Below are 10094 nucleotides of genomic sequence, written 5' to 3'. Positions count from 1 at the left end.
GTGCGTAGGTGCCTTGAATCTTATTCGAGGAGATGTCATAAAACTTCAGTTTGGTGACGCTGTAGCTGTTCACCACCTCCCTCCATGCCGGTGGCACCCCTTAACATGTAAGAACATCACGTTAAATGGCTCATGTGGTATTTCATTGTCTTTAATAAGAAATAATGAAACCGAAGTGGAATGAAAATGTGACGTTGCACGCGGCGCCCAAAACCTTGGGCGATCTGCAACGGTCATCTGAGTGCGTAATGAATGGAGAGGACAGAGCAGGAATCGAACAACTTTTTTGGCTGCAACGAACTGCCCAGCATGAAGCCAAGACTACCTATGACACCATTGCATTTGTAAAACTAGGTTCCCCTACACTAAATGAGAATCACATGCTCCCTGAACGAGAACCGTTTGTAAACAACTGAAGAGATAGAGACATATGACAGCTGTGATTGGATGAAATAGTGTAAGATTTTTATGTCTTTTTTAAAAGCACATCCATCTAGTAATTAAACAATTATAGGTATTTAGTGCTGTATTTTTATCAATATGACTTATGCGTATTGTGTGTACAGATATTTTCCAGTAGGTGACATTGAGTGCGGAACTGGGCTTGATGTGTTCCGCTTCCTGTGCTCGGAATATTAGCCGGACAAATTGGCCAGAAATTGTGTTTTATCGTAGTTTAAAAGCCAGACTGTACCAATGTGTACATGGAATGGCTGTTGATAGCTTGGATAATTTTTAACAAAATATAAGGTTACTATAGAAGTCTATGGGAAAACATTTGGTGTTGTGTAACCTCTGCCTACATCACGTGTCACCGCTAAGGTGATCACGTGACTCACAGCAAGCGATTGTTGTATTTCAAACTACTTTTATCTGTTCAAGTCGGATGGCAAGGGTCAAACAACCTACATGCTTAACACTGACGCGTGTATGCAACAACAAGAAACTTAAAAGAATTACACCACTCACCATGTGATACTTACAACCAGAGACCATGTATAGTGGATATCATATGAGTGCCAATGTCATACGCTGTTTACGACACGAGTGCCTAAATGTTGGTATTTCCCGAGCGAGAGCGAGGGATGTAACGATATTTAGGCATGAGTGTCGTAAACATATTATGATATGGGCACGAATATAATATTCTGTTTATTTCGGAAGTCGTCAAATTGAGGAAAATAACCCAAATCTACTTTCAAACATATGCTGTCTACACGCCGTCGCCGAATGTAGAACGCAACGTCACAGAAGAAACGTGACGTCATAGCATTATTCATGACGTCACGTCACCATGACAAAGTGACATTTTGCCCTAGGGCATCGTATCAAAAATATGAACCCCGATATGTTCGCCCGCGTAGGTAATAAAATAGATTATTATATGATCTCTGTTACAACAATTTTCTCCACTATAATGAATGTGTCAAGTTTCCGATTTTGTATCGTTGCTGTGTTAAAACGTATCATGAGGGGATCCAATCGTTACAAATGTGTCAAATCGTATCATTACAGTGTCAAAGAGTGAACACAAATATGTCAATTCGTATCATGAAGTAAAAAATATATATAGATTGTCTAAGGAAATGTGTGAAAAATAGTTTTGTTTAAGACTGCTTTAAGAAATTGTCAGTGGCCTTTCAGTTTTGTCTATTAAGACCCATACTTTTAATAAAAGTCTCTCTCTCTCTCCTTCTCTCTCTCAGGGAGGTGGGGAAGCCTAGTGGTTAGAGGGTTCGCGACCCAGGTTCGCTTCGAATTCCCCACATGGGTACAATGTGTGAAGATGGAATATTGAAATATTGATAAAACCCCTCTCTCTATAAAACAAACCTTACTAGATACTAAATGTCCGTCGGTGACAGCTGTTCCTGTGAGTATGTTACCTACCTATATTAAGTTTAGCTGCAAAATATCCATGGACGATGATACACGCTGAGCAGATGACCAGGTGAGCTAAAACCACACCTCCTGCCATCTATCTTTTTCGAAGTGTGACTCACTCACTCTAGAGGACTGCCATTCCTGAAACAAACAAAATCAACTAATTATGGCGGAAACATATATCTACTTGCTAAAACATGCTGTTTGATCAAGGTTACAACCTTCAAGCCCTTGGTAAAGCATTTCAAATGCTTCATGGTAGAAAATACATCAACACCAGCGGCTGGGTAAAGATAATATGTTCATCATGGATACCCAGCTGACCATGCCTTTTGGGAGGCTGCATCACAGGTGCTGGAAGATGAGCATGTTTCCTCTGACTTTATTTGTCGCTGTATTTTGGCTGCAATTGCAATTGTGAGTGAGTATGGTCTTCCATACAAAATTCAAGAATTTCACTCTAACCCGGTGACGAGCGAACGCTTTAAGCACTAGGCTGTCCCACCGCCCATATTGAATATGAATCTGTATTGCAACACTTCTTGGTTCTGTCGCTGTCACTTTTGCAGTAGTTTATATATATTTGTAAACCTGGTTTTAAAGTAGACTTGTAAGGGACCGTACCTAATTTATGGCTGAGTGTGTGCGTGCGTGCGTGCATGTGTGTGATGATTTTAAGGGGGGTCACCCATATTGTTCTAGGGAGTTGGCGGGGGAGAGGGGGCATCAATTTTGTACACATGTCATATTTAAAATTCATGCTTACAAATGATGGGAAGGGCATTATGCATGACATGCGGGGGAAGGGGGTCTCTTACTTTGTACATACATTTTAGGGGGGTCATTCACATTGTACATGCTTTCTTCATGCACTCAGCGATATTTCAGCAATATGGCGGCGGTCTGTAAATAATCGGGTCTGGACCAGACAATCCATTGATCAACAGCATGAGCATCGATCTACACAATTGGGATACGATGGCATGTGTAACCCAAGTCAGCAAACCTGACCACCCGATCCCGTTAGTCACCTCTTACGACAAGCATGGGTTACTTGAGAACAAAACTAACCCGGGTTTTTTAGGGCCTCGGAGTATGTATGATGTGATGAGATGTGTGTCTTTCACGATTTGTCATATACCAAATGTATTTCTTTCAGCGAAAGCGTTGGTTTTTTCAGCCTTCTCTTTGAAGATTTGCCCATATCATTACTGGACGAGGTCAAGTAATATACTAGCAACGCCAGCCTTTGGCGTGTTTCATTCTACAATTGTTTCAAATAATGTCATACATTCCCTGCTCAAACGTTATTTCATAAAGGTTACTGAATTCAAGGCCGTTGTTGAAGAGTGTCTTTCGAGTATTGGTTATACGTGTAGAGGACTTATCCAAATCTGACGCTCCAGTGGTGAGAGGGCGGGTGGCTTGTCGAGTGAGTGAGTGGGTGGGTTTTTGAGTGGGTGAGTCAGTCAGTAAGTGGGTGGGTTCATGGGTAGGTGTGCGAATCATTAAGTGGGTGGGTTGTTGAGTTAGTGATTGGGTGAGCGAGTAAGTTTGTGGGTGTGATTGGGAGAGCGAAGAAGTGGGTGAGTGGGTGGGTGGGTAAGTGATTGGATGAGCGAAGAAGTGGGTGGGGGAGTGGGTTGGTGGGTGAATCACTGGGTGGGGGAGTGAGTCATCGGGTTGGGGAGTGGGTTGTTTGTTGGCTGAGAAGGTAAGTGAGTGATTGGGTGGGTGGGTGAGAGTGAGTTGGTGAGTGACAGAGTGGGTGGGTTAGTCAGTGATTTGGGTTTGGAAATGTTTCAGTTATATCAGCGCCTGGAAGGGAAGCCCTGACTGAGGCAGGTCCAAGCGTGTGTATGAGGCGGAAGACACAGAGACATATATCAAGGCGGACGTTTCTAGTTATCTAAAGGACGCAACTCATCACACCTATCATTAGTCTGTCGTACAGACCCTGAAGTAAATATATCCAAGAAAGCCCACGCAAGTCTAGAAAATGTGGCAAGTCTAGATTTCCTCAGCTTCAGGAAGAAAATCTCAGGGCTCCTTTTCATCATATTTTTTTTTTTACTATGAACTTTTTTTCAGTAAAATATGTTCATTTCAGAGGCTAGTTGTTAGTCACGGCTTCTTTGTCCCCTGCCACCGCTCAAGTGCTGCTAACCGTCACAAAGAAGATACGAACAGTATCGTGTATCACACTGTACTATTGTCGTCATTTGTTCCATGTACATACTTCCTCGATTAATTTTTGTTATTTTAAAGTAAATCGATTTCATTCATAAATTGTGATCATGTACTGTAATTAATAAGTTATTTTCTTAAATTTAGTCGAATAAATGAATAACTTTGATTGTTAGTGGCTGTACCCCGAGAGGTGTTTGAAGTCGCGTAAAATAATTGTCTTCCGAAGAGGGTACTTAAGTGAGTGAGTGAGTGAGTTTAGTTTTACGCCGCACTCAGCAATATCCCAGCTATATGGCGGTACTTAAGACCACATCATTCAATGTATTTGATCATTACGAGAGTTTTAATCGTAGAATGTTTGTAATTTTAATTTATGGCTAAATTGCTCAAAATTAGCCAACAGCGGAAGGGATGATGTAAATCCAGCTAGGGTCCATGCAAGTAGCAAAAGTAATGTAAGTCCCCATGGTCCCTAGCATGGTGGTCTGTCCTCAGTTGCTGGCGATCTATAGCTCGATTTTATATTGTGTTGTTTTGCAATCATTAAGCAGTTTACACTGAACTCTAACTAGGTTTAATTAATTTGTGATACTCTAATTGTTATACTGTCCTTCGTTGTATATTTATTCTCAGTATATGACATTTTGTAGTCACTATATGGCTGAAACATTGCCGATGTCGTGACGTAAACTTTGAACTACTCACTCCATGTACATAGGGCCTGCCTACCTTGCACTACAGGTTTGTGGTTTATGATATTTAGTATATATAAGTAGTATATTTAAATATGTAGTAACTTATGTGCAAACTGGTATTTTCCCTCAAAGACAGTTTGGCGCAGAATAGTTGTAAGTTCTATCTTCTCTCACGAAGAAGCTCAATGGAAATTGAGACTCTCCATCCATAAGAGAGGATATGTGCAGATATGCTGTAATCCATCAAACACTGAGTCTACATGTAGCTGAATTTACAATGAGCCAAAGAAATCATTTTATATGACACTACTTGACCTACTGGGTGCAGATGTATGTAATAACTGAAATGCTAGATGATGAAGATGCCCTTGTACTCTATTGTGTTGCAAAACTTCACATCCATGGCCTTAATGAAACAGCATGGCAAACCACCATACTACATTTTTCTAACTATATCTATTATTTAAAGATTCTTTGATGTATACTTTCTGAACTATAGTTGTTGTAAATATCCGTGCCTTGTAAATATCATATGTTCATATATGTAACTGACTGATGTTATGTTTATGTAATCTTCGAATATCTTTTGGAGGAAATAAAGACATTCATTCATTCATTCATTCATTCATTCATTCATTCATTCATTCATTGCACAACATGTTTGTCGTTTATGATACTTTATAAACTATGTCTGTCGAATATAATAAATATGTTTGACAGATGTGTGCTTCTGCGGTGAATTGTTTATTGTGAAACAGTAGCAAGATTTTAGCTGACATATTGTAGAGAATCCGGAGCCAGAAGGGTGAATTTTATAAATGTCTTAATCAGTATATTGTTCTGCGCTATGTCTTGATTAGGAGCGATAGGTGTTTCGGCGCGACATCTAATGAATGTGCTAGGTGTTTCGGCGCGATATCTAATGAATGTGCTGGGTGTTTCGGCGCGACATCTAATGAATGTGCTAGGCGTTTCGGCGCGATATCTAATGAATGTGCTAGGCGTTTCGGCGCGATATCTAATGAATGTGCTAGGCGTTTCGGCGCGATATCAAATGAGTGTACTAGGTGTTTCTGCGCGATATCTAATGAATGTGCTAGGCGTTTCGGCGCGATATCTAATGAATGTGCTAGGTGTTTCGGCGCGATATCTAATGAATGTGCTAGGCGTTTCGGCGCGATATCTAATGAATGTGCTAGGCGTTTCGGCGCGATATCTAATGAAATGCGTTTCTTAATGCGGCGCGATATCTAATGAATGTGCGTTTCGGCGCGATATCTAATGAATGTGATATCTAGCGCGTTTCGGCGATATCGTTAGGCGCTTCGGCGCGATATCTAATGAATGTGCTAGGCGTGTTTCGGCGCGATATCTAATGAATGTGCTAGGCGTTTCGGCGCTGATATCTAATGAATGTGTTAGGCGTTTCGGCGCGATATCTAATGAATGTGCTGGGCGTTTCGGCGCGATATCTAATGAATGTGTTAGGCGTTTCGGCGCGATATCTGAAATGAATGCGTCGGTGTTTCGGCGCGATATCTAATATCTAGGCGTTTCGGCGCGATATGAATGAATGTTAGGCGTTTCGGCGCGATATCTAATGAATGAATGTGCTGGGTGTTTCGGCGCGATATCTAATGAATGTGCTGGCGTTAGGCGTTTCGGCGCGATATCTAATGAATGTGCTAGGCGTTTCGGCGCGATATCTAATGAATGAATGAATGTGCTAGGCGTTTCGGCGCGATATCTAATGAATGATATATCTAATGAATGTCCTGGGCGTTTCGGCGCGATATCTAATGAATGTGCTAGGCGTTTCGGCGCGATATCTAATGAATGTGCTGGCGTTTAGGCGTTTAGCGCGATATCTAATGAATTGCTAGGCGTTTCGGCGCGATATCTAATGAATGTGCTAGGCGTTTCGGCGCGATATCTAATGAATGTGTAGGCGTTTCGGCGTGATATGCTAGGTGTTTCGGCGCGATATTTAATGAATGTGTTAGGCGTTTCGGCGCGATATCTAATGAATGTGCTAGGTGTTTCGGCGCGATATCTAATGAATGTGTTAGGCGTTTCGGCGCGATATCTAATGAATGTGTTAGGCGTTTCGGCGCGATATCTAATGAATGTGCTATCTAATGAATGTGTTAGGTGTTTCGTTTCGGCGCGATATCTAATGAATGTGCTAGGCGTTTCGGCGCGATATCTAATGAATGTGCTAGGCGTTTCGGCGCGATATCTAATGAATGTGTTAGGCGTTTCGGCGCGATATCTAATGAATGTGCTGGGTGTTTCGGTGCGATATCTAATGAATGTCCTGGGCGTTTCAGCGCGATATCTTATGAATGTGCTAGGCGTTTCGGCGCGATATCTAATGAATGTGCTGGGCGTTTCGGCGCGATATCTAATGAATGTGCTAGATGTTTCGGCGCGATATCTAATGAATGTGTTAGGCGTTTCTGCGCGATATCTAATGAATATGCTAGGCGTTTCGGCGCGATATCTAATGAATGTGTTAGGCGTTTCGGCGCGATATCTAATGAATGTGCTAGGTGTTTCGGCACGATATTTAATGAATGTGTTAGGCGTTTCAGCGCGATATCTAATGAATGTGCTAGGTGTTTCGGCGCGATATCTAATGAATGTGTTAGGCGTTTCGGCACGATATCTAATGAATTTGCTAGGTGTTTCGGCGAGATATCTAATGAATGTGCTAGGCGTTTCGGCGCGATATCTAATGAATGTGTTAGGCGTTTCGGCGCGATATCTAATGAATGTGCTGGGCGTTTCGGCGCGATATCTAATGAATGTGCTGGGTGTTTCGGCGCGATATTTAATGAATGTGTTTAGGCTATATCTTGTGTAGTAACGGCGAACTATGTATGTCAGATCGCATTTCCCCAATGTATTTGAACGCGTGAAGATCTGGGCCAAGATTTTCGAAGCTCTCTTAGAGCTAAGATAGTCGTAAGTTAACGTTAACGTATGACACTTACGACCTTCTTAACACTAGGAGAGCTTCGAAAATCTTAGTCCAGGATTAGAATTGGTCGTTAGCAACACATGCCTGTCGACTGACATGATCGGGTGTTCAGACTCGCTGACTTGGTTGACACATGCCAGCTTATGATGTGAATCACTGGACTGACTGGTCCAGACACTATTATTTACAGACCTCAGAGTGCAGCGTTAAACAACGAACGGACTAACAATCCTATGTATTTGTATATGTAAAGTTTCTTACATATTTCACTGATATTCAGATGCTAAAATCCATACTTATTGTTTTATTTGTCCATGTATGTAAACGAGAGACGCTATATCTACAACATGCTCACACACTGCCATGTGGAATAGAGTTCAGTAAATTATTATAGTTATTTTTATCGTTAAATATTGCTATTCCGCAACAATACAATGGAACCACGGATGCTGTAGCCGAATCTTGTTCACGTATATGTACGTTGTATGTACGTTGGGAAGGTAATGCTTTCGTGGAGGTATTCCAGCACGCACTATGTCTTCTGATATACTAGCCTCTAGCCTCATTTCAGCATTAGTACAATGTTGTCGTAAAAAGATGGAGCTGTTGCTGTTTCGGATCGAGATGTGGACATGTAAAGGTTGACTAAATATAGACACTGGTTGCTTCTAAGGGACGGGTAAGCGGCGACTAACAGGATCAGGTGGTCAGGCTCGTTGACTTGGTTGACACATGTCATCGTATACCAAATACGTAGATTGATGCTCATGCTGCTTATCACTGGATTGTCTGGTCCAGACTCGATTATTTATAGACCGCCACCATATAGCTCGAATATTGCTGAGTGCGGCGTCAAACAACAAACCAACCAGCCAAATACAAAGGGGGCCCATGGGCATGGTAGTCTCAATTTTGAGTTTTAGAAAAAACAAACGTTTTTTATCCTTGGAAAATATTCATAATAACTGCATGTTGAATTTTGTCAACTCCTTTGTCAGACCACAGTATGGAGAGTTTCTGGACTTTTGGGCTTCTAGAATTAAATCGTGACGTGTTTATGTCATTTCCCGTACCTTTATATTTAATATTGAGACAAATAAAACTTATAGCTGACCTTTTTTCCAGATATGCGGGGTTTTTTTTTTGCTTTTCAGTATATATGGCAACTCCCGACTGCTCACAGGACTTATATGATATTAGGATCATTTGGGTATACGTTCATGATTTAATGTTTTAAACAAGAATTTTTAATCGTAGAAACAAAACGCCCCCCTCCTGCGTCTTCCACAAACACACTCTTTCTCTCTCATTTGACGGGGCGGTTGGGTAGCCTAATAAAGCGTCCGCTCGTCACGCCGAAGACCCGGGTTCGATTCCCCACATGGGTACAATGTGCGAAGCCCATTTCTGGTGTCCCCCGACGTGATATTGCTGGAATATTGCTAAAATCGGCGTAAAACCATACCCACTCACTCACTTAAATGAATATCTCTACTACTGCAACTACATAAAGTAATTTTCTAATAAATTACTAAAGGCAGAATCAAACTTGTAAATCCAAGAAGCTCACCTTGTCAGGGGGTTTAGGTCTAATGTATGTCCACTTTTCACAATGAATCTAACCGTACTGGCGGTGTACTTCGGGTCACCCTGGTTGAATATAGATATGACAGCGATCGTGTGAACTGATTCACATACGGACGTAAATTTATATTCTCGTCTATGTCGGCGTAGTAACACAATGTAAGCGGAAGTGGAACAAGATTACGAATCCCTTGTCCAAGATATCAAAGGTCATGGTTGCCTCCCGGATCTAGTCTGGCTCCCACTGGCTCCCACACCCTGGCAACAAACAAGGAACCCGTGAAGATCCGGGTTAGAACTGTTCTTCAGCAACCTATGCTTGTCTTAAGGGAAGAGTAACGGGATTGGGTGGTCAGGCTTGCTGGCGTGGTTGACACACGTAGATCGATTCTGTTCATCACGAGATTGACATGATAATTTACAGACCGCCGTCATATAGAGTGAATGTTGCCGAATGAGGCGCTAACAAGAAACAAATATAAACAAGAGATAATGAAGAACAAGTCCAACTCAAGTCTAGGATCAAGACAAGACTCTTTTGTGATTATATCCATCTCATTTTAATTAGGATATCTATATTTCTGGGTCTAAACTTCACTCCAACGCAAATCAATCAAACTCGAGAACTTTCGAAAATATTACTGACTGACTGACTGAGTTTGGTTTTACGCCGCTTTTAGTAATATTCCAGCAACATCACGGCGGGGGACACCAGAAATGGGCTTCACACATTGTACCCATGTGGGGATTCGATCGAA

General features: G+C 41.7%; 1 long non-coding RNA gene across 1 annotated transcript; it reads right to left on the bottom strand.

Moving 5' to 3' along the window:
* Position 1: 1 nt before the first annotated feature.
* Positions 2-9405, bottom strand: LOC124262870. Its single transcript, XR_006894712.1, has 3 exons — positions 9323-9405; positions 1891-2025; positions 2-99 (listed from the first exon to the last, which is right to left on the bottom strand). It is a non-coding gene; the product is annotated as an uncharacterized LOC124262870 (long non-coding RNA).
* Positions 9406-10094: the final 689 nt, after the last annotated feature.

This window comes from Haliotis rubra, unplaced genomic scaffold (assembly GCF_003918875.1).
Source record: "Haliotis rubra isolate DU_JTF1 unplaced genomic scaffold, ASM391887v1 Scf86, whole genome shotgun sequence".
NCBI lineage: Eukaryota > Metazoa > Mollusca > Gastropoda > Lepetellida > Haliotidae > Haliotis > Haliotis rubra.
The sequence above is the reverse complement of the archived record's forward strand: the minus strand, read 5'-3'. Positions and strand labels throughout refer to the sequence as shown.